This window comes from Bufo gargarizans, chromosome 2, assembly GCF_014858855.1.
Source record: "Bufo gargarizans isolate SCDJY-AF-19 chromosome 2, ASM1485885v1, whole genome shotgun sequence".
NCBI lineage: Eukaryota > Metazoa > Chordata > Amphibia > Anura > Bufonidae > Bufo > Bufo gargarizans.
This window is the reverse complement of record NC_058081.1, coordinates 334,689,566-334,715,950: the sequence shown is the minus strand read 5'-3', so window position 1 is coordinate 334,715,950 and position 26,385 is coordinate 334,689,566. Positions and strand designations below refer to the sequence as shown.

Below are 26,385 nucleotides of genomic sequence, written 5' to 3'. Positions count from 1 at the left end.
CTCTAATTCTGATATGTTTAAACCTTTGTATGCCATGTTGAATCTGAAATATCTACCTAGTGCACAAACCATACGCGCGTCATGTTGTGTGCCTTAAGATGTTCATGCATCCCCTACTTTACTACTCCTTGGAGATGTCAACCAATCTGATGCGATAAGACATCATGCGTCGTTGCTTCTCCCTTCACTATATGTTAAGTTAATCACGCAGGGGAGTGTAATTTTTACCGGCCTTTTCAGTTTTATGTCTTCTAATCTTCTGAGTAGTAAAGGCACAAAGCTTGGATCTAGCTCTCATCTAAGGGGACTTTTCTGAGAAAGGGAATAGGCCGGGTAGACTTCATCTGCCATCAGCTTCCCTTTCTTCAGAGACAGCCTGCATGCGTCCCATAGCTTCGGTTCATGTGCCCTGTAAAACACTTGGCTGTCTGCAGGCTACTGACTACAGCCATGCACTCTACAGAGGATGCTAAGGAGGTAAAGCTGGAAGCCCATTTTTATTGCATATATAAAATGTTGACAGAAAATCAATCGGTTTAATGTGCAGTCAGTTGTTCAGTGCAAAGAAAAAGCTTTTAAATACAAATTTAATAATTAAGACTTGAACTAACCACATAGCTTCCTGGTTATTAGTTTCATAAGTGAGGATTAGGAATCACATTTAATTGGAATATTTAATCTTTGCACTCTTATATTTCATCGGTGAAGCCTGATTCACTGACTGGCTATGTAGCTGTCATGGCAGGAAAATTGTAAAGCATGGGGGCTACATACCATATTGCTACTTATCTCTGTGTCACTATGTGTGTGTCTATCTGTCTATCTATCTATCTAGCTAGTCTATATCTATCTATCTATCTATCTATCTATCTATCTCCTATATATTCTATATCTATCTATCTATCTATCTATCTATCTATCTATCTATCTATCTTTATATACCAATCTCTGTATCTATGTCTATCTATCTATCTATCTATCTATTCTATATCTATCTATCTATCTATCATATACTAATCTCTGTATCTATGTATATCTATCTATCTATCTATCTCATATCAATCTATTTATCTATCATCTATCTATAATCTATCTACCTATTTATCTATATTATACCTATCTCATAGCTATCTATCTATCTATCTCCTATCTATTCTATATCTATCTATCTATCTATCTATCTATCTATCTATCTATCTATCTTTTATATACCAATCTCTGTATCTATGTCTATCTATCTATCTATCTATCTATCTATCTATCTATTCTATCTATCTATCTATCTATCTATCTATCTATCTATCTATCTATCTATCATATACTAATCTCTGTATCTATGTATATCTATCTATCTATCTCATATCAATCTATTTATCTATCATCTATCTATAATCTATCTACCTATTTATCTATATTATACCTATCTCATAGCTATCTATCTATCTATCTATCTATCTATCTATCTACTTATTTGTCTATCGTATACTTATCTCATATCTATCTATCTATCTATCTATCTATCTATCTATCTATCTATCTATCTATCTGTCAGCCCGCCCATCTACTCATCTGTCCATAAACACACACATATTGTATATATTGGTTTTTGTAACTCACTGGTTTGAAATGCCTCAGTAGGAAAATGACTGGAAATATGTTGTGCTATTAAGGTGTGCAATGCCAAACAAGCTATTGTAAATTCACCAGCCTGTTATGTCTGTGTATGTATATGTGTGTACGTATATTGTATTTCTGTGTGTGTGTGTGTGTATATATATATATATATATATATATATATATATGTGTATATGTGTCTGTGTGTGTATTTACATATGTATGTATACATGTGTGTGTGTTTCTGTAGGTTTGTGTATATGTGTGTGTATGTGTGTCTTAGTGTGCTTGTACATGTATGTGTGTGTATATGTGTAAATGTGTGTGTATGCCTGTATGTGTATATGTGCTTTGGCTGTGTGTGTTACCAATATCTCACCGGTCACTGAGCCCCTGTACATTTTTATTTTACTCTCCTAGCCACAATTGGCGGTTTCCGCTCTATTGTGTTTACTTGCTCTTTATATTGACAGTCGGTAGCATAAGCCTTTTATACAACAAAGACTAGTAGCTCTACAGCCAATCTGTGATAAAAGGGGGAAAAATGAAATCACTATGGAAACTGGAGGAAGGATCTAACAGCTTTCTTTTTAGAATACATGTCTGATGTTTGTGACTGCAGGGAAATAAAATTCATAAATTTGTATGATCTTATTGTTAATGTTTTGTTATGGCGGAGTACGCTATTTTCACATCATCTGACCTTGGCTTTATTAAGTGATCCCTTTGCTGAAATAGTAACTGTTTTGCACTAGAAAAAAAACAAGAATGTGATGAGGGGAGGAGTATAGAGCAAGCCTGCTTCTTAAATGATTATTTTTTAAATCACACAGTGCTCCTGGGTCCTGGAATGAAGACCACTATGAGTTTTTCAGCAATGCAGCAACCCAGGGACCTGAATGCCAGTCAGAAAAGAGTGTATCATCCAATTGCATGCCTGCCTTTGATGTTGGACTGAGAAACTCAGAACCTCTCCCTCCAATCCAGAAGCAAATAAATACTAAGGAGAAGAGACATCCCTCGATTCAGTGCACAGACACTCTGAGACACAAAAACCGAGGCTGCTGTCATTATAAGAGCACAAATGAACCTGTATGGATTGCAGACTGCAGCAAATACCTGTCTCCCCATAGGACTTTGCCACTTCTTCCAACATCATCAGACAATGCAGAGAGCCTTGGCTTACACAGGCCACTGTCTTCATCTCCAGACAAAGCCAGTCATTCTTTCAGCACACCTGCAACTGAACGGCACGGGGAACTGGAGGGGACTTTATGCTCCACTCAGCCTGAAACCCCTTCATTCTCTACCAATGCTCGCAAGAACAAGAAGAACAAACACCTTGGTAAGTAAAAGAAATACTTCATATATTACAATAACACACTCTTACCAAACAACAAAGGCAAGAATTTAACATCATTTTAGCCTTTTCTTGAAAAACAAATTAAGTATGAAATAGAATTTTCATTTTGAAACATTTTCCAGGATTGTGCAGCTTCTAAAAAGTCAGTGAAGGACAGAAGAGTGTATTTGTTCATAAAATAAATATTTCTTCAATTTATTAGCTATTTTCTATTTCTGATAATCATTATTTTTCACTTTAAACTTTAATTCAAGCTTCTGCTGCAGAAGACCGGAGAGAACATGATGCATCTACCAAGGAAGCTCTCTCTGTGATGGTCCCTCCACCTACCTACTCCACACATGGCCTCTCCAGACGGGCTTCACCAAACGAAGGGCATCTGCATCGGTAAGTTTTATAGGTAATCAATCACCTTACAGTCACTTACCTTTATCACATCATCTTACATGTTGAATAACGTCTTTCTCTATTATACTCAGTGATTTGCCTACATTTCATCATATTTTGTGCATTTATTAAGTCCCCAATTTTCTTGTAATGTTAATCCCCAGTAATCCCAGTAGCTATGTGTTGTCCTGCTGCAAAGTTAATGCCCGCAACGCCTTTTCAGCAACAAGTCCAAAGTATAGATGGTCTATTAATCTAGGCAAATTCCCATTCATCACATTGTTTCCAAATCACTGTTTAAGTAAGTATGCTTTGCTTCTCATAATTGCTAGGTTTGGTCTGATTAATACTTCTCCCCTCTTGTATTTGGATAGAATAGGGAGGCATGTATATGCATACATTTTAATAAGGAAGCTAAATAGGGAGGACATATACAATGGAGCCCCTGATTAAGTCGTAAAGAAAGCACGCTACAATTATATGATGTACCCATAGAGAGACCCCATCTTCTGCAATAGGAAGCCAGGAGCACACTTACCTTTGAAGGCTGAGTGTCACTCCTTCCCTTCAAAATATCTTAATTGAAGGAATATGCCAAACAAACATACAGCTACAATGTGCTTGTTTTATGTAATCTGTCAGTTTGCATAATAGTTCTAGATGATTTTGTTCAGATTCATTGACTTCCTTAAGACCTGCTTTCTGCTTGTCAAATAGCATTAAGAGAGTAGGCAAGTGTAAGGCTTAACTAACACAGTGCTATCTGGGGTCATAAAACTGCAGTACTAGTGCAATAGATGCACAAGGGCAGGCAAACCTGACCTCCTATACAACATGTATGCATTTAATACAGTTTATGATACCACTACACACAGTTAGCAGCCCTATTCTGATGCCTGTGACAAACGTGTTTTTAAATTATTAGTAGTTATGATTTTCGCTTTATTTCCTTCCAAAATGTTAGTGAATAATAAGCTGTTCTTCACATCAAATCTGTATAAACTTACCACCAGGATAAATAAGTCCATTGCAGTGCATGATGCTTCACATATTGTGAGTCTGTTTTACAGATTTGTTCATCGTCACCCATACAATATAAGTATTGTTATTCATTCACACGTCATATTCTATGTTTCTGTTACAGTTCAGTTTAAATGTGTTTAAATGAGGTCTGGCTAATGCAAGTCTCTATATGTAATATGTCACTAAAACTGACTTACTGTCCTAACAATAAAATCTTATCAATCTATCTATCTATCTATCTATCTATCTATCTATCTCATATCTATCTATCTATCTATCTCATATCTATCTATCTCATATGTATCTATCTGTCTACCTATCTATCTATCTATCTATCTATCTCATATCTATCTCATATCTATCTATCTTATGATTCTATCTATCTCATATCTATCTCATATCTATCTATCTTATGATTCTATCTATCTCATATCTATCTATCTATCTATCTCATATCTATCTATCTATCTATCTATCTATCTATCTTATGATTCTATCTATCTATCTCATATCTATCTATCCATCTTCTATCTATCTATCTATCTATCTATCTATCTATCTATCTATCTAATCTATCTCCACTACCAATGGTCTGGCTATAAGGATTTACATCTTTCCTAAAAAGAAAGGTCACATGATCAGGACTAACACAGCTGACATTCGCCCGACACAGTTCTAATGCTATTAGTTTCATCTAAAACATAGTCATAATACCATAGCTTCTTAAAATTTCTAGTTTTCTGTCATTTTAATGTAGGACACATAAGAAATGTTGGTTACATACTGTAAACAGTAAATATTGGAATGGAATAAATGCTCAAATTTCAAAATATTTGAAAGAACTGCACTACACTACCACACATGCAACAGTGGTGCCAGCTTTATATTGTATTATACCCCTCACTTTGACCTGTGCAGCATTCTGCTGACCAGCTATTGTACTACTGAGAAACACAGCAGCCAAAGACCAGAGCCAATTAAGAGTTAAAAGGGAAACCTGGGCATTTTCTTTCCGAGATCCATCAAAGACTGAATCAGTTGGCTTCATATATGCCTGTGGAACAATAGCTACCTGTACGCTTTGTGGGCTACTTGGCAGACACTAGCAATCTGTATAAGGTCTGTCTCTGTTAGATGGGATTCAACGAGAATCCCTAATGACCGTCTACCTTTCATTATAAGAAAAGAGGGAGAAAAAACGCTGCATACCTTTCTTGATGAAGGACAGAACTTTGAAGCATTAACTTTATGTCGCTTCCATTCAGCCTTGACTTGGCCTGAGGTTTTGGTTCCCAGTCTGGAAGTCAGCAGGCTTTCACTTGGCTCTTCCTTCACCCCCTTGTATGTCCCTGCAAAGGCAGATTAGTGTCACAGCTATAACAGACACACATTATAGATACAGTCTCCATGGTGGCAAGACAGCGTAGCAATAGAACAATGCAGAAGACCTCTGATATTTTTTAATTTAGTTTGTTTTTAAGGAAGTGGATTTCCATTATAAAGTCAAAGCTAATGTTACATTTCCCTGGGACAGTGTCCTTTGTTAAACCATTGCAACTCTCTAGGACAGTGCCATTTCCAGACCATGTTATAAGCTATGGAGCAAACACAAGGAAAAACAAAAATACACATTATTCCTAGGAACTGTTGTGGCTAAGAAGCCTTAGGACCTTTTTATGTGGGATACAATTATCTCAATATTATTTGAGCAGGGTGCTTTATAATGAGCAATATATGGTATGGGGGCATGCTGTTCACAGCGTATATCCAATATTAAGCAACAATGGTCCGTCATCTAATTTGTGACTATGGCTACAATCTGTAAATTGCCACAGAGGTCACATAGGTTTAAAAATTAATGAGGCTTCTCACATGTTTCATATGGTATCATCTACTGCTGTTGAAATGGATGTTTTTACTTGTAAAGAATTGTGTGTATATATAAATATGTAAGATGCAAATAGATATGAAATCAGTAGATAGATATGAGATAGATAGATAGATAGATAGATAGATATGAGTTAGATGGATAGATATGAGATAGTTAGATAAATAGAATATAGATAGATATGAGATAGAGAGATTGATATGAAATAGATAGATAGAGATATGGGATTTATGGATAGATAGATATGAGATAGATAGATATGAGATAGATAGATAGATAGATAGATATGAGATAGATAGAAATATATGAGTTCGATAGATATGAGATAGATGGAAAGATATGAGTTAGATAGATAAATAGATAGGAGATAGAGAGATCAATATGAGATAGATAGATATAAGATAGATAATAGAGAGATATAAGATAGCTAGATGGATAGTAGATAGATAGATTAGATGGATAGGTAGATGGACAGATAGATGATAAGAAGCTGGAATAGATAGATATGCAAGAAATAGAACAATCTAAGCTAGATAGATAGATAGTAGATAGACAGACAGCCAGACTGATAGAAAGATAGATAGAAGATAGATAGATATGAGATAGGTAGATAGATAGATAGATAGATAGATAGATAGATAGATAATAGATAGCCAGACAGCCAGACTGATAGAAAGATAGATAGAAGATAGATAGATATGAGATAGGTAGATAGATAGATAGATAGATAGATAGATAGATAGACAGATAATAGATAGCCAGACAGCCAGACTGATAGAAAGATAGATAGAAGATAGATAGATATGAGATAGGTAGATAGATAGATAGATAATAGATAGCCAGACAGCCAGACTGATAGAAAGATAGATGTATAGATATGAGATAGATAGCTAAATAGATAGATAGATCCTAGACAGATACGTAGGCAGATTGATATGATATTGTTAGATATGAAGTAGAGAACAAATGCATATTAGATGGATAGATAGGGTACAGATATATATTAAATAGATATGTGAGATACGTTGATAAGCATAGACAGAATATATATTATACTTAGATATGTATACACAAATACATAGATATATTAGTAAAACAATTAGAAGTGAGATACATATTTGATATTTAACGACTTGAATTACTTGGAAGGGTTAATAAGAAAGTTAAGTATTAAGAGATGATGTGTGGGATTCTATCACCAAAATGCCCTGTATGATTGACATGCCTTCATCTAATCTTTTTAATTTTAGCTTCTACACCAATGGGGATATGAAGGGATTTAAGTCCACTTATTGGTTTTTATATCATCACGAATAGCAAACTCCCTCCTCAGACAGTTCAGAAATATGTCCTCCTTATTCCAGGCAATGTGAATGCCTTTGTCCCTAATTAGGTCTTCAGTCCTTCGTATATGTTTCATGTATTTGGTTTGGAGGTTCACTCCATGAGACAAATGCATGGTGCATTTAAAAAGGAAGGAGATTTTAATTGAAAGAATTGGAAACACAGTGATATTACAATTCAGCTTCTTGTCGAGTTAATTTATATTATAAAGTAGGGAATATAATGTATTCTAGCTTTAACTAGATTACCCTACTACATAATGGTGCAGGCATGAGAGCTGCAGCAAAAGGAGCTGTCAAGTACAAATGACCATGAAATTGAAAATTTGGTCAAAAATGTGATTTTTATGACATTGGCTTTTAAAGAAAGGCTCCTTAGTGTTAGAGTTAAAGATGCAGACAAAGACCTATCTTGTATAATGTATTATTTCACAAAGATATCATCAGAAGTCCTTAAGCTTTTCCAGATAGGTCAAAAGGATTATACAAATCCAAGGGCTATACAAACTGTATGCAATGCCATAAATCTTCATAATTAGTTTGAGTATGTCAAAACTGTTGGATCTGACATATATTTGTGAAAAAGATCAGCAAGCCCTGTTGCTTATCAAGGTCAATTGGTTTGAAATACATTATAGCCCTTTGCAGTCTACATTGAGGGTGATTAAATATAATAGCCCAATATTGAGGCAATTATTTACGGGTTTATGGATTGCAAAAATAGAGATTTCCATGAGCAAAAGGGGGTGGGGGGGGGGGGTTGTCAGCTTTTTGCTGGAAAGCAAAATATGATGGAGACCAACATAATGATAGCAGTTTCTATCAGCCTCCATCCATGTGATTGTTCTATGTCCTATTGCTGGGATATGAGTGACTGGCTGCAAGTCATTATATTTGTATGTCTGAGAGTTGATGAGGTAGATGCCCCTGGACATTCGAAAATGATATCTAGGACAAATTGTTGCCCCTTCAGGAACATATATTTAAAACGTCATTAGAGTGTATCAAGTGGTCCTTGAAAAAAAACAAGCCATATCTCCCCAGTTCTAATACAAAAATCTACATGTTGAGGTCTCGTTCCTGTTCTTCTGTCGTCATGTTTGGAAACAAAGGGCTGTGTACAATGAAGCTGGATTAATCTCTGCTGATTCCCTGATGATACACATTATTTCATCCAATATTTATTCATTTCCATTGGGTACAGCAGCTGTAGCAATTGCAGGCTAAGTGTTAAACGTCAGACATGACAGAGAGGCAAATGAGGGTAAAAGACTGCAGCTCTGTGTAAGCATAACTCGTCTAATTTATTTTTTATGCAAAGATTAATGTGCACCCAGCATGAATGTTTTGGTCTCCTCCATCATTATGAGAGGGAACTTTAGATCTGCATTACCTAGCAGTGTTACATCAATCAATCAGCAGGGTATGGCTGAAGAAATTCAGCAGGAACCCCACCTGAGAATGAGCACATCTATTTTACTAATGGGCTGTTCCTTTCTAGATTAGTGCACAATGCTATTTCCTAACCTGAAAAATATATTTTTTGTTACCCATTCAGCATCACAATACTGCGTGTTCCCAGACAATGCAAATGACATATTCATTTACAAGCATAGAACATAGAATTCCAGTTTTCCACAGTGCACTCCATACTATCTTATATAAAGATAGCCTTAATAGATTTGAACTATTTGACCAGTTATTCTTTTGTATTCAAAATGCTTGAACTATAGTTATTTCTCTTTTTGAATGGGCCTGACTTTTCACCTTGAAAACACAATGCGGGGCATTTATTAATACCAGCATTTTCCACACCGGTCTCAAGTCACTCTGTGCTGCCAAAGGAAGCGCCAAAGTTATGTAGAGGAGCAGGCCTTTATATACGTTTGGCGCTTCATCTGGCAGGTTGTGCGACAGACTTATCTCTGCTTTAGGCCTCTTGCTGGCATTGATTTAAAGAGAGTCTGTCACCAACCTGACCGGTTTTGAACCTATCACATAGTTCAGTGGGACACAAAGACATGACACAGATGTTACCTTTGTTTCGTTTTTCAGATCATCCAAATCGCCCAAAAATTAGTTTTTATGATATGCTAATGAGCCGTCGCAAGTGCCCAGGGGCGGAGAGTTTGCTGAAAGTGCCCAAGTTCCCCTGCATCATTCGCGCCTAACTTCGCCTCTCAGTAAACTCCGGCCAGCCCTGTGGCTCTGTGACATCATATTTCCCTATAGGCCATTCGTGCATCGCTGCCGGGCCCGGGCATGAGCAGTGTTCTGCCCACAGTGGGAAGAGGCACAGAGATATGCAGTGTGCATGTGCCAGTTACTGGCGTAAAATCGGCACATGCGCACTGCATATCTCTGTGCCTCTGCGATGCACAAACGGCCTATAGGGAAATTTAGGAAAACTGAGGGGCGGAGTTAGGCGCGAGTGAGGCGGGGGAACTTGGGCACTTTCAGCAAACTCTCCGCCCCTGGGCACTTGCGACGGCTCATTAGCATATCATAAAAACTAATTTTGGGGCGATTTGGATGATCTGAAAAATGAAAAACAAAGGTAACATCTGTGTCATGTCTTTGTGTCCCACTGAACTTTGTGATTGGTTTAAAACCGGTCAGGTTGGTGACAGACTCCCTTTAAGCCATTTTCCACTTCAAAAAACAGTGTTGAAAATCATAAATGAGCCAGGCCTGCCAGCCTGCCCACTTCTCTGCTTGTGCCACCCCTATTCCCTCGCCACTTTGGAAAAGTGAAGAGGAAAAGTCATATATTTAAACATACAAATGGGGTGCGACAAAATTTGTGACCTATTTATGCCACACAAGTAGTGCAAATAGCTTAGTAAATGTCCCCCAAAGTCTTTATTGTATGTTCACATTTTTTATCGAAAATACAACAAAATGCTATGTCACTATCAACCATATATTGTAACATATACCTTCATAGAGGTGAAAGAATGCAAAATATGTAACAGGGCTCCTCACCTAACAGGTTCCATTTAAAATGCCAGTGTCTTTTTATGCAGTGGTTGCCCCTTAGGCCCCTTAGGCATCAGGCACAGCTGCTACTCCTGCTCTCCCTATAGTTATACCTATATATACAATTAGGATGACCAAAACGTCATTTTTACTTTGAATCTTAGCTACCTCCACCCACCACCAACCCTACTGTGGTGGGTTGGTCCTAATGATACATTACTGTACTATGCATCACTATACGTCACTGGCAGAAAATAAGTAATTGTTGGGAACCATACAAAAGGTGATAAAATGACAAAGAATATGTTATGTCATATTATAACACAATATTATATCACCTCTGATAAGATTATACAGTTCAAGTTTTAAGAGAAAATTCCCAGAAATCCTACTAAAATAAAAATATACTAAACTAATTCAAATTGAAGGGCTATTCCCATCTCATAAAGTGATAATATATTGGTGAGGGTCCTATGCACTTTCCCATAATTGGCAAATCATGCACAATGAAGGCAAAGGAAATCCACCTATGTACCCAGCAACTCTAAAGAGCTTACAAAAGGCTGTACATTTGTGTAGATGATTTAGCCATTTTAAAGTCTATAGGTTTGACAGGAAATATCAAGTGAAGCCCTCTGCTGTTTCCCTCTGTCTCATAATAGGACTGTCTTTTGGCATTGAAAAGCCAAAGACTTTATTGTTTGTTCACTTTTTAAAGCAACATCATAAGATATACAACAAAATGCTATGTTATAGCGTACCATATAATGTAACATATACCTACAGAGACATTATTCGAAGCCACTTGGCCAGAATGCAAAATGTGTCAGAGAAAACAGATCTGTCCCCATTGACTTGCATTGTGGGTCATGCCATTTTGCTTCGCATCCCAGGACAGAAAGAAAACCTCAGCTTGCGGAATGCATTTTGGAGCATTTTGTTCTGTTCAGTTATGTTTTCTCCCCATTGACAATGAATGGGGACAGAACGGAAGCATTGTTCTCCGGTATTGAGATCCTACGACGGATCTCAATACCGATTAAGAAAAATGCTAGTGTGAAAGTAGCCTAACACTGGTGTTTTTTTTATTTGGTGGAGGGATCTTGGAGCCCCTTAGGCATCACATGCAACTGCTACTTCTGCTCTACTTATAGCTATGCCTATGTATACCATTTATATTAGCAAACTTTTCCTTCTGCTTCAAATATTTGTCCCCATAATATGCTGGGTTGGTCTTAATGATATGTCTTGTACTATGCGCTACTATATGTCACTGGTAAAAAAGAAGTGGTACAGAAATGGATAATAAAAGGAAATAGGATACACATAACAAAATATTATACCACATCTGAAATGATTATACAATTCAAGTTGTAAGAGAAAATTCTCACAAGTCCTACTAAAATGAAAATGAAAGGCCTATTTACATCTCAAAGTTATAGGATGTTAATGGGGTTCCTATGAATATGCCAAAAATTGGCACATCACACACAATGAAGTCACAGGAAATCTACCCATATTTCCAGTAATTCTAAAGAACTTCAGTAAATGCTGTAGGCAATTACCCCTGTGTGCATGACTTAGCCACTTTGGAGTCTATGGTATTGACAAAAATTGGACAAGGACAGTGCTCTCATTTTTCCCTCTGCTCGTATTGAATGGAGCAGGAGGACACGACACAAGTTACAACCGCTCAATTTACTCACTGCAGTTATGTAGTGAGGAGATGAAAAGAGGGCTTGGGACCCCCATTCTGGTCATCGGCCCATAGAAATCAGACATTTATTGTCTATCCTGTGGACATGTAATCAATATCTATTGTGAGACAACCCCTTTAAGGACAATGTCAGATATTTTTGTTGTCCTTGAATCTTATTAAATTTTATAAAGTTGTATTCATTTCCTAACTACCACCTTTTTGAGAAAATGAATACGCTTATAAATAAGTGCACACTTCAAACATATGGTGATATTTGAAGTCATATGCAGCGACATGTTTTAAATATTAATCATTTAGCTTTTCATCTCAAATCATCGACTGACTACAAAAATACAGTACAAGTTAATACTACCTAAAAGGAAAATCCTGACACTCCCAGACTATACAGTATTGTATTGTTTGCAAAAGCAAATTATAATGCTACATGTTACTATTGAACTTGGAATGAAATTTTCACTCAGATAAATGTGCCATGTTCCCCACAACAGCTTTCACATGACTATCAATTTTTTTGTTAGTGAACAAAGATACCATTTCCCCATACTATAGATCAACTATATTAGGACATTTCAGCCATTTTGTTTTCTGTAAAGGCTAGCACTTCAAGTCTAGTAAACATGTAAAAAGACAAATATATCATTAAAAAAAATCATGTAACATACTCTAGCAATAAAACAACCAATTAATACTAGAGAAAATCAAATAGAAGAATAAAAGACTCTGTCAAATCAGTATATATTACCAGTTATTGAACCATCAAGCATCAGAAAAAGTGTTCACATGAATTTCATGTTTGCCCATAGAATGGACAGCATTAAATTCTGACAAATTTAGTAGTTGCAAAATATATAAATTTTAAATTCTACTGCATTAAAGAGAAATCATAGTTTAAATCAAGCCAGGAATGGGGAAAAGACTCATGGGAGTCACTCTATTTGTGTTTAGAGAAAGAAAGACATATGAATGAAGCCAAGCTTAGCAAGGAGAAGACTGCTCAGAGATGACTTTATAACCAGGGCTGGATTATAGGGAGGGCACCCAGGGCAAGCTCCACAGGGCTTTCACCAAGCAGGGTTGCATCGAGACCTCCACTGTGTCATTAGTTCAAGCAAGATTGATGGCAGGCATGGGCTAGCACAAGGCTAACAGTTTTCATACTCAGAGACTCCAGCAAGCACCAAGTATTGCCATAAGTGAGTCACTACAAAGCCCCGGCCCCCCATATCTTTTTGCATAGGAAGAATTTCTGTGTCAGTGCTGAAACAAATAATGATGTCACATCAATACAGGTAACATAGAGCTTAGAATTGATGATGCAATGGTGGCTTGTGGCAACACACACTAACATAGGCACAAAGCACCACAATGATTCAGAGTAAAATATAGCTGTTTTTTTAACCAGGGAGCTTGTAGGTATCTTATGCTGCCCATGGTTTGCGCAGCATAAAGCTCCTGACAGGTTCTGTTTAATAGAACTGCATAACATGAAATATCAGTTACTGAGCTTTTGTAATAAATTACCGAACAGATAATTTCAAAGACAATTCATTAGCATATTTAAAATGTAATCTCTATTAAGACATATTTCATTCACAAAATGCCAAGATATTTTAAAGACAACTAATCACATTGGAATACTATATATGCATGCCATGACAAACCTAGACAAAATATTACTTTAGTGTAATATCTGCAGGCTAAACTCAATATGTATGAATATAAATCACAGTAAAACATTAAAACCTCTTGCAAATACACTTAAATAACTGTTTCAGCACTGGACAGCTCCACATTTAGCATGTTAATTTATCTTTTTTAATTTATCGACCCAAGGCCTCCAAGACTGTTTTATCATATATTGCAAAAGCACTTTTAATTTCCCCCATCTTATGAGAATATGAATTATGTTAATTTAGTCCAAAGTATGTATTTCACAACTTTTTGACATTATAAATGTTTTCATACTGAAAAGTAAAATTAATCATAAAACATCCCCAAGGTGGAAGAATAATTATTTTTTAAGTCAGATATTATTCCTTCTCATTTACTTAACAAGTTATATTACAAGGCTTTCAGATATTATTGGCAACATAAATAAAAAAGACTTTTCAAGATAAGAAATTGTACTTGATATGGTGCAACAAACATAAAGAACGCATGTGTTTTCTATTATTTTATTATTCTGTCACAGCATTAACAGTTTGTCAGTCTTTGACATGTTCAGGCTGTAATATTTCATGAGATGACAATATCATGTTCTATTCTTTCCAAAAATAAGTAAGACATTGAATAAGAATATAATCACTCAAAGTCAGGAGTCCTAAAGAACTCCAGATTCATAGACATTATGTGAATAAGAAGATTAGCATTTGGTGCCAGTGGCCTGGGGCCATGAAGCCATCTTGTGAAAGTTTTCAATTTCTGCGGGTGATGATTAGTGTTTAGCCAATCAAAGCCAAACAAATTGACTTTCATACAAATTTCAGAATCTATGTTTTCTGAAATGGCAGGGGAAAAAAACATACTCACTTAATCCATATGCTCACCAGTGAAGATGTCACCACGCCCCACCAGCTCTCCACAAGCAAATGGATAAGGTATTTTTTTTTTAACCTGCTTAACCCCTAAAAGACCTCAATTGTAGCATCAGATGCCACCATCAGAGATGAATGCGGTATCTGAGGGGTCTAATGAGAGGGGGCAGCATGACCAATGTTCACAATCATTGCGTCCACCACATACAAAGGAATGCGCTTCATGACTAAGTAATTCATCACAAATCAAATTTCTTTAAGTTTAGCAAAGCAGCCAAGTGGAATTTTTCATACCTTCGCTAATCACTAGTGATGATGTTCTAATGGAGTATGGCATATTCACCTGGCACTCTGAAGCCCAATGTAAACATGGAACCCTTAAATAACATAGCTATTCAATAGCATATCATGACTTTACTGGAGGCATATGGCAATACATTTTTTCAAGCATAGATTTCAACCACAATATACTACTTTATATTGATGGTGGGCAGTAGCAATATATTTCAGAAATCTTATGAAATATATCCTCAAGGCCTATTATTCAATGGGTCTTACAGTGCTAAAAAATTGAGGCAGTGGACTTAGAGTGGCTTCAAGACATAAAAAAGCTATATTCACTTCAACCAGAGTATCCAGAATATGTCTAGAAATGCCCTCTCAGCCAATCACTGAACATAGCAGTGGCCCATTTTCCCTAATGATTGGCTGAGTGGGAATTTCCTGTGAGTCAAGATGGAAACAGAAAGTAGAGAATAGTAGGGACCTGGGCAACATCAGAACAGCAGTAACAGGGGATAAGTGAGATGAGGTAAATATAGCATTGAGGTTGAACTAAATTGTCTACAAATGCTGCAACCCAAAACAGCTCCCAAAAGGCACTCGTTTGATGTGATCACTTTTGGGTCTTTACTCTTAATTAAAAATATTGATACACAGCCTATTGGCCACAAAATGCTTATAAATTGTATATTTATATTGTCAATTCTACGGTTACTCATAAACACAGTAAACATAGTAAGTAATTGAGACATTCAGTTTAGTGTTTGAGCGCAGAGAACAATTATTATGAAGTCTATCAATTTTGAATATTGGCTACTTATAGTACTCATGAGATTGTGCATTTCAAAATTCTGACATTTGTATCAGATTTATAGTATACTTAGTTGATATGTATAAGATCCCATGAGTTTTCCTGTCATAGTCCATTAGTCAATTTTCCTCTTGCTTGCTTTATCTCCACATGAAGATATTGTAGTTTCTTGGGATTTACTGACATTTGAATAACCATAGAGGAAAGAAACAAATTGATTGTTAACTTACAATTTTTCTTAATGTGCTACAGATGGGGGCTTCAACAGATCACAGTATATGAATGAAGACATTATGATATAACATCTATATAACTGTGTCCTTTATATCTGTAGCTGGTACTAAAGTAAGATTGAAGCCTACTATCATAATTCTTACCACACAAACCTTAGTTTTGTAATTATCAATCCTAAACTTGAAGCCATCAGATGTCTGTATCTGCAGTCATTGATTATAAGGGTAGTGTTTTGTAATGCAAGAATACACCACTACTATGACCAGTAGAAACTCTATCCCAAAGAACATTTTTTGAACTGAACAATTACCAATGACCAGTCACTTGCAAATGGTATAGTAGTGTTGGTAATATCTGATTTGTCATTTTATTAGGTGTGTTACAGATGTAGCAGCGCATGTAGCATCTGTATGTACGGCAGTGCTTGAGCAATTCCTTAGACAACTTAGTCTAGATCTCCAACACAGACTCCACAGAATAAGTGAGTTCACTGTTATTGATCCATTTTGGTACATCCAGCAAAAGAATGTCTTTTCAGACTAACAAGTAATTTTTAGATCATGAATATCAAACCAAACCTCAAATATTTAAAGGGACACTGTCACCTGGATTTCACTTACTGAGCTATAAACATCATCACATCAGTCATCACGATTTACATTAAAATATACTAGTATTAATGCCCTGTGTCTTGTAATTTGTCTATAAAATTGCTTTTATTAAGATGCTAATTACCTCAATAAGGAGCTCAAGGGGCTGTCCCTCCAGCCGTTGGAGCCAAGCCATTACTTCAGAGCTCAGCACCGCCCCACTGCTAATTTATTCACTCCTCTTCAACCAACGTAATGTTTGCGCATGCGCCCTGGATACACAAGTCAGCGCTCGCGCGGTGTCCTGGCATCAGCCTCACAGAGCACATTGCACATGTGAAGAGGAGTGAATAAATTAGCAGTGGAGCAATGCTGGGCTCCGAAGTAATGGGCGTGGCTGGGCTTCAATGGCCGGAGGGACAGCCCCTTGGGCTCCTTATTGAGGTAATTAGCATATTAATAAAAGCGATTTTATAGACAAATTAGAAGACACAGGGCAGTATTACTAGTAGATTTTAATGTAAATTGTGGAGACTGATGTGGTGATGTTAATAGCTTAGTAAGTGAAATCCAGATGACAGTGTCCCTTTAATAAAAGATTGGTTACAGATTTACACAGATTTAAGAAAGACACAGGTTCATAAAGTTCAATCTTTTCTAGACCAACTATACAACCTTAATTATTAGCTTAATTATAACCCTCAATTACATTTTTTATTACAACACTTTTTGTTCGCTGTCCCATAACCATTTTTTTTTAACCATGTGCAAATATTGTCCCCTAGTTATTGATTTTGTAGCTTCAGCACAAGGCTCTTGTGTGGCACTGTATTAAATGCTGTTGTAAAATATAGAATCTAGATATTTCAAATGTGCCCCATGATTAAAATTTATATTTCGACTTATCTGCTCATAAAAACTAAGTATGCTGTTTAGATACAACGTGTTTGTAAAAGTATGAATACATGCTAGTTATCATTTATTAATTTATTCACTGCTATATACTTTTTCATGTTGTCTCCTAGAGTACCTTAAACTATTTTATATATCACTGATGTCAAACTTACAAGTCAGTAGTTACATGTTTCCACCTTTTACCTTTCCTTAATATTGGCACATCAGCTATACTCCAGTCCCGTGGTGGAGATCTTGTAACAAGAGTGTAAGAAGATGATATACAATGGTCTATTAATTACTGAGCTTAATTCCCTCAGCACTCATGGTTATATGTTATCTGGGCCAGGGACTTTTTAAATATTTAATTACTCAGATGAAGCTGTACTTCTTCTTGTGTTGAGACAATGATATTTTCTAGAGACTCTTGTTTATTACCTCCCTGAATAATATCTGGCACTAGCAGCTCGCTGGTGAACACAGAACTTAATATCTCTGCCTTCCTTTAGTCCTCTACAATTATATTCCCATGATTTTCTTTTATAGAGCTAGTATTATAATATTATTTATCTTTTTGGTATTTTTGAATTTTTACAAGTTTTTGGGATTTGTTTTAAAGTCATTGGCAATTTGTTTTTCTGTGGATAATTTTGTCAATTTTATTCACTTTTTACATTTTTACTGAGCTATTTGTTAGGCTGGAATGCTTTTTCTGAACTCTCGACATTCAATGTTTTAAATACTCTGTTTTTGTCTTATTATGTTCAATTTGTCTCTTTTTAGCCACATTGGTTTCCCTTTATACTTTAATATTTTGTTAATCATGGCTATAAAACTCACTACAGGAGTTTTATAGTATCTATTTGAAACTCTCCAATTAACTTCAGTTTTCCTATTTACCAGAACATCATCCCAGTCTTAAAGACTAAGTTATACCCTTAGTTATACCCTGAATTTAGCTTTTCTAAAGTTCCAAGTTTTTGTAGTTGTAAGACCTTATTGAATATTATACTGAAATTTACCTTATTGTGGTCACTGCTACCTAAGTGTTCCAGGACCTGCATAGCCAATATTGTATCTGGTCTGTTAGACAAGATCAGATTCAGAAAAATATCTTCTCTGGTCTCTGGACAGCTATAAGCAGTATTAGGGTTAGAAGACTTATGCACTATTTACCTCATTGACACCAATACTGGTTGTGCGCTGTTCTAATTGCAAGTGTATTACAATAGCCATTTGTATAGATAGTGATTGCTACATTTCTATTTTATCCATTAAAAGTACAGTATAGATTAATGTACTTGATGGGTATATTGACTGTCATGGTCTAAAATATTTCCTTAGCAACATATCAGTTGCAGAATTGAACAGCTGCCTCTCCATCTACTGCTATGGGACTGCTAGAAATAACCAGCTATTTTTGGAAACTATTTTCGGAAACTATAACAATAAATAAAGGAGGCCGCACATATTGGTTGTGCTCCCCTTCAATAAGTGGGTACCATCAATGTCTGAGGTGGGTAACCCCTTTTAAATTTTGAAAGTTTGATCAAATAATTCACAGTTAAAGAGATTGCCAACCTATATTAATTTTTCAAATGCAATCATGGTTAAGTTACCAATAAGAGATAGAGAAAGGTCCTGTTAGAAATCCTTATGGCAGTAGTTTTGTGAGCTTCAAAGTTATTCAGCCCAAAATAGCATTGGCACTATGCAGACAGCAGAGATGGGGGAAAGCAGCTTGACATCACTCAATCTATGTCATCCCCTTCGCAGGCTGCATTATTAATTAGATTGTTCTGGAAATAAATTGTGGTGAACCTCTTTAAGTGGCTTTCCACAGGGAACATGGACAGATGAGAATACATTCTTTGTACAATATGACAAAATGTGTTTGTACCATCTAACCAACAAATAAAAGCTAACTTGTGTTATTAACTATTTAGATTTTTAGAACACTTTAATAGTCGTGACCACTAATATGTGGTATTTATATCCTATACTCAATTTGGATTGTATATATTATAAAAAATATTAACCAATTCAAATTCATACTGATATTTTTCCCCATTGTATTTTATGTTAAGTTTATACCTTTTGGTTTTCATTTATATAAAAAGGATAAAATCATAACAATATTTGGAAGATGATGCAACTATCAGCTATTATTGTTGGGGGAAATCTCTTTGGTCATTCAGCTACATGCTGTTGATGGATACATGGATGGGCCACATCTGCTAGGGCAATTGACCCTCCTACAGAGCCCCTCTGTCCTTTATCTGGTCGCATAGAGGTGGGATCACAGAATTGGTTTTATGGACAGGAGTTGCCTTCAGAGACAACTCCTTTCAGTGCATTTATGAATTGATACTGGGTTAAATACATTATCAACATTTATGGATTCTTAACAATAACTACATAAGACCATTTTTGATTCCTCTTAGAAAACAATTTTTTGTTCAGTCTTTTACTCTTTAGAAGTGGTATTATAGAGTAAACTATGCTAGCCATTATTATATAGTATTATTAGTATTTTAGCTGAATATGCTGATAATCTTTCAACATACAGAATATTAACTTAACTTTAAAGCAGTCTAGGAGTGGGATGAAATGTTAATTCTCTCAGTAAGTGTTTATCAAAAGACTTGCCTAATATGATAAATGTTTGGATAAAATGTTCTTGTAAAAAGTGTCTTTATTTTTTGACAATAAAATAAATATATGTTTTAATACTATGAAATATACATATATGGCATGAAAATCTGAATTTTCCGAATATTTCTTTTAAAATTGAATCATCAACATAATTTATACTGATTCTATTGAAGCTGTTTTGCTGATCATGTGTAATGACAGGTTTTGTACTCTTGCATAGAAACTGCCTCCTTATAATAAATGCATATAGATGAAATCAATTAAGTAAAGCAGAATCCATATTACCACCTAGAGGCTTTTTAAATAGCCCAGTTGTCTTGGCCTTTTTATTAATTACTACCGTATTCTCTCTAGTATGGATGGAGGTTAAGCATTAACCGTGTTCTATACTGAGCTTATGAAATGGAAAAATCAATCTTGTGTACACTCAAAATATTTCTATACATAGGGGGACATTTACTAAAGACTTTATGCTGCATCAGTGGTGTAAAAAATTGCAATTTATGAAGCATGCCAGATTTTTTCATAATTTGCAACTTAAGCTTTATAACACTTTTCTGAACTGGCAAGGACAGGACCTAACTACTAGTAGGAGGTGCGTGTTTTAGCATGGCCCTCTGGATTTATTATAACTTACATCAGAAACTGGCGTAAGTTATAGCTAAAGTCTACCCCGGCCCTTAGCTGGTGTAAACTTCAGTTTCTGGTGCATGGACTGCCAGAGATACAGCTAATTTATTAAGAGGCATCTGTTTCTTAATAAAAGGTGCATCTCACTTCACTACAGAGGGATCAAGACTGGCATATTGAAATGCCAGTCTTGATAAATGTTCCTCATAGTTCCCAGACTGACCAACTAAATCATCTAAAACATTATTTAATTTTTAAACTAAACATTTACATTACAATGAAATATAACTAAATAGTAGATATGGTCACATAAATGCTAATGTCTAGTATTTTATAAACTCTTAGAATCTTTAGGTCTGATTCCAATTACTAAAAAAGCTCTTAACTGTTACCCTCGTTATCAAAAACTTTAATACTAAAGTAGCTAAAAGTATGGATTATAGAATCATTCATAGTTGTAGAAGTGTCTGTAGGAGACTAATAAGAGAAGCACTGATACTCTGCCAACAATTGCTAAGTAGGTGCAAAGGGAGGATTTCTACTTCTGAGAAATAGAGAGTAAAACCTAATAATATTATTGGTACGCTTGTTCCATGCTTTAAACACAATCCTAACAACCATCCTTTGGACATATGTATTTTTATCAGAATCATTTTTAATGACTTTATTTTATAAGACTGTATTTGGTTGTTGTTGCCCATAACATATGCAATAAGAGTGGATGACTCCAAAATGAAGCTTTAAAGAGTTAATGGGACATATCAATATAAGCCACCATCACTTCCTTACAAAAAATAAAATGTCTTGCTGCAAGAGCTTTTAAGACCAAAAAGCTAAAATTGCATAAACTGGCCTGTTGTGATTTGTATACATGTATATTGCTATTGAGGAAAAGAAAGCAAGACCATTTTGAGAAGCAAAATATATTATCTAGACTTAAATGAATGGAATAAATGACACCAAGATAAATGTCTATCTTGAAAGAGGCTCTCTACTTGTGAACCTAGGCAAAATGACTCTCCAAAAGGAACAAAAATGTATCTGTATTGCCCTGATAGGTGTGTCATTGTTTTGGCTAATAACCTGAGTTATTTTTCCAGGTCCTTTTAAGATATGTTGTTAAAGCGGGTTGTGCAGTATAATAATATTGATGACGTAATCTCAGGATAGGTCAATATCAGATTGGCGGAGGTCTGACTCCTGACACTCCCTCCAGTCAGCTGGTTGTAGTGGGTGCAAGGAGTGGGACCCGACTGATCTGATGACCTATCCTAATGGGAAAGTTATTGAGAATTTTACCTCTTCCTAATTTTTGTCTTGTACTTTTCAAACACTTTCTTTGCTGATGGAAGCAATTCTTATAATAGCACTATGTTAAAGAAACTAATGCAAGTTTGTAGGTTCATCATGTTTATAGCATAGTTAAGAAATAACAATATTGTGCACATTTTAATGGCTTAGTGTAAAATATTATTTAAGATAATTCTGTCAGCTGAATATGCTGTCTCGTATAAGGCTAGCAAATTACAGCTGCAGCCCAATACTGTTTGACTTGATGAAATGATGGAAGATTAAAGTACATGCTGTATTCATGGAGGAGTGCTCCCTCTTCTTCCCTGCACTTCACATCAGTGATTGACAGGCTGCTATATATAGGTGCATGCACAGCAGTCTGTCAGTCACCACAGAGAGAGGTGGGGGATACTCCCCTCACAAATGCAGCTTACTGCTTGCATAGTGTTCTCTAACCTGAGGCTAACCAGTTTTTGTGAAACCATTGCTCCAAGCAATATATTCTCTGTAGCATATCTACCAGTGGAATCCTATGTAAGGCCAGCATATTACAGGTGCATATCTGTACCTATGAGCCAAAAAATAGTTTGTCATTTAGCCAAAGTGACCTTCTGCTCTGTATTCACCTATACATATCAGCCTGTCAATCACCACTGTGAGGGATAGAGGGAAGAACTCCCATAATTAATACATCATACTTTTTACTAGTGTTAAGCGAATCAAACTGTCACGGCACTGTGTGGGTAGTAAACACCACACCGAACACAGGAGGGAAGTGGAAAGGTACTAGTTAGACCAACCTATACAAAAAAAACTAACTAACATACAGTGTATAAATAACTCTGGGGTCTAGTATAATATACAGTACAGACCAAAAGTTTGGAAACACCTTCTCATTCAAAGAGTTTTTTTTGGAATTATATACATAACAAAAAAGTGTGAAACAACTGAAAATATGTCATATTCTACAAACCGGATTCCCAAAAAGTTGGGACACTAAACAAATTGTGAATAAAAACTGAATGCAATGATGTGGAAATGGCAAATGTCAATATTTTATTTGTAATAGAACGTAGATGACAGATCAAACGTTTAATACGAATAAATGTATCATTTTAAAGGAAAAATACGTTGATTCAAATTTTCACGGTGTCAACAAATCCCAAAAAAGTTGGGACAAGTAGCAATAAGAGGCTGGAAAAAGTAAATTTTAGCATAATGAAGAGCTGGAAGACCAATTAACACTAATTAGGTCAATTGGCAACATGATTGGGTATAAAAAGAGCTTCTCAGAGTGGCAGTGTCTCTCAGAAGCCAAGATGGGTAGAGGATCACCAATTCCCACAATGTTGCGCAGAAAGATAGTGGAGCAATATCAGAAAGGTGTTACCCAGCGAAAAATTGCAAAGACTTTGCATCTATCATCATCAACTGTGCATAACATCATCCGAAGATTCAGAGAATCTGGAACAATCTCTGTGCGTAAGGGTCAAGGCTGTAAAAACCATACCGGATGCCCGTGATCTCCGGGCCCTTAAACGACACTGCACCACAAACAGGAATGCTACTGTAAAGGAAATCACAGAATGGGCTCAGGAATACTTCCAGAAACCATTGTCAGTGAACACAATCCACCATGCCATCCGCCGTTGTCAGCTTAAACTCTACAGTGCAAAGAAGAAGCCATTTCTAAGCAAGACTCACAAGCTCAGGCGTTTTCACTGGGCCAGGGATCATTTAAAATGGAGCGTGGCAAAATGGAAGACTGTTCTGTGGTCAGACGAGTCACGATTCGAAGTTAATTTTGGAAATTTGGGACGCCATGTCTTCCGGACCAAAGAGGACAAGGACAACCCAAGTTGTTATCAACGCTCAGTTCAGAAGCCTGCATCTCTGATTGTATGGGGTTGCATGAGTGCGTGTGGCATGGGCAGCTTGCATGTCTGGAAAGGCACCATCAATGCAGAAAGATATATTCAGGTTCTAGAACAACATATGCTCCCATCCAGACGTCATCTCTTTCAGGGAAGACCCTGCATTTTTCAACAAGATAATGCCAGACCACATTCTGCATCAATCACAACATCATGGCTGCGTAGGAGAAGGATCCGGGTACTGAAATGGCCAGTCTGCAGTCCAGATCTTTCACCTATATAGAACATTTTGCGCATCATAAAGAGGAAGGTGCAACAAAGAAGGCCCAAGACGATTGAACAGTTAGAGGCCTGTATTAGACAAGAATGGGAGAGCATTCCTATTTCTAAACTTGAGAAACTGGTCTCCTCGGTCCCCGACATCTGTTGAGTGTTGTAAGAAGAAGGGGAGATGCCACATAGTGGTGAAAATGGCCTTGTCCCAACTTTTTTGGGATTTGTTGACACCATGAAATTCTGATTCAACACATTTTTTTCCTTAAAATGGTACATTTTCTCAGTTTAAACTTTTGTTCCATGATTTATGTTCTATTCTGAATAAAATATTAGATGTTGGCACCTCTACATCAATGCATTCAGTTTTTATTCACGATTTGTATAGTGTCCCAACTTTTTGGGAATACGGTTTGTAGGCTCTTCAAAGTAGCCACCTTTTGCTTTGATTACTGCTTTGCACACTCTTGGCATTCTCTTGATGAGCTTCAAGAGGTAGTCACCTGAAATTGTCTTCCAACAGTCTTGAAGGAGTTCCCAGAGATGCTTAGCACTTGTTGGCCTGTTTGCCTTCACTCTGCGGTCTAGCTCACCCCAAACCATCTCGATTGGGTTCAGGTCCGGTGACTGTGGAGGCCAGATCATCTGGCACAGCACCCCATCACTTTCCTTCATGGTCAAATAGCCCTTACACAGCCTGGAGGTGTGTTTGGGGTCATTGTCCTGTTGAAAAATAAATGATGGTCCAACTAAACGCAAACCGGATGGAATAGCATTCCGCTGCAAGATGCTGTGGTAGCCATGCTGGTTCAGTATGCCTTCAATTTTGAATAAATCCCCAACAGTGTCACCAGCAAAGCACCCCCACACCATCAGACCTCCACCTCCATGCTTCACGGTGGGAACCAGACATGTAGAGTCCATCCGTTCACCTTTTCTGCGTCGCACAAAGACACGGTGGTTGGAACCAAAGATCTCAAATTTGGACTCATCATACCAAAGCACAGATTTCCACTGGTCTAATGTCCATTCCTTGTGTTCTTTAGCCCAAACAAGTCTCTTCTGCTTGTTGCCTGTCCTTAGCAGTGGTTTCCTAGCAGATATTCTACCATGAAGGCCTGATTCACACAGTCTCCTCCTCTTAACAGTTGTTCTAGAGATGTGTCTGCTGCTAGAACTCTGTGTGGCATTGACCTGGTCTCTAATCTGAGCTGCTGTTAACCTGCGATTTCTGAGGCTGGTGACTCGGATGAACTTATCCTCCGCAGCAGAGGCGACTCTTGGTCTTCCTTTCCTGGGGCAGTCCGCATGTGAGCCAGTTTCTTTGTAGCGCCTGATGGTTTTTGTGACTGCACTTGGGGACACTTTCAAAGTTTTCCCAATTTTTTGGACTGACTGACCTTCATTTCTTAAAGTAATGATGGCCACTTGTTTTTCTTTACTTAGCTGTTTTTTTCTTGCCATGATACAAATTCTAACAGTGTATTCAGTAGGACTATCAGCTGTGTATCCACCTGACTTCTCCACAATGCAACTGATGGTCCCAACCCCATTTATAAGGCAAGAAATCCCACTTATTAAACCTGACAGGGCACACCTGTGAAGTGAAAACCATTTCAGGTGACTACCTTTTGAAGCTCATTAAGAGAATGCCAAGAGTGTGCAAAGCAGTAATCAAAGCAAAAGGTGGCTACTTTGAAGAACCTAGAATATGACATATTTTCAGTTGTTTCACACTTTTTTGTTATGTATATAATTCCACATGTGTTAATTCATAGTTTTGATGCTTTCAGTGTGAATCTACAATTTTCATAGTCATGAAAATAAAGAAAACTCTTTGAATGAGAAGATGTGTCCAAACTTATGTTCTGTACTGTATACTGAGCCAACAAAAGAACCAAACCAATAACCCCAAAAGAAAAATAGAGAAGACAAATATATAAAATATATGTAATTTATTAAGACATGGTCAAATAACACAAAATATATAACGTAAGG

At 36.5% G+C, this 26,385-nt stretch overlaps 1 pseudogene; it reads left to right on the top strand.

Moving 5' to 3' along the window:
* The window catches only part of LOC122925882, a 2,558,103-nt pseudogene that overhangs the window by 282,466 nt on the left and 2,249,252 nt on the right, over nt 1-26,385 (top strand).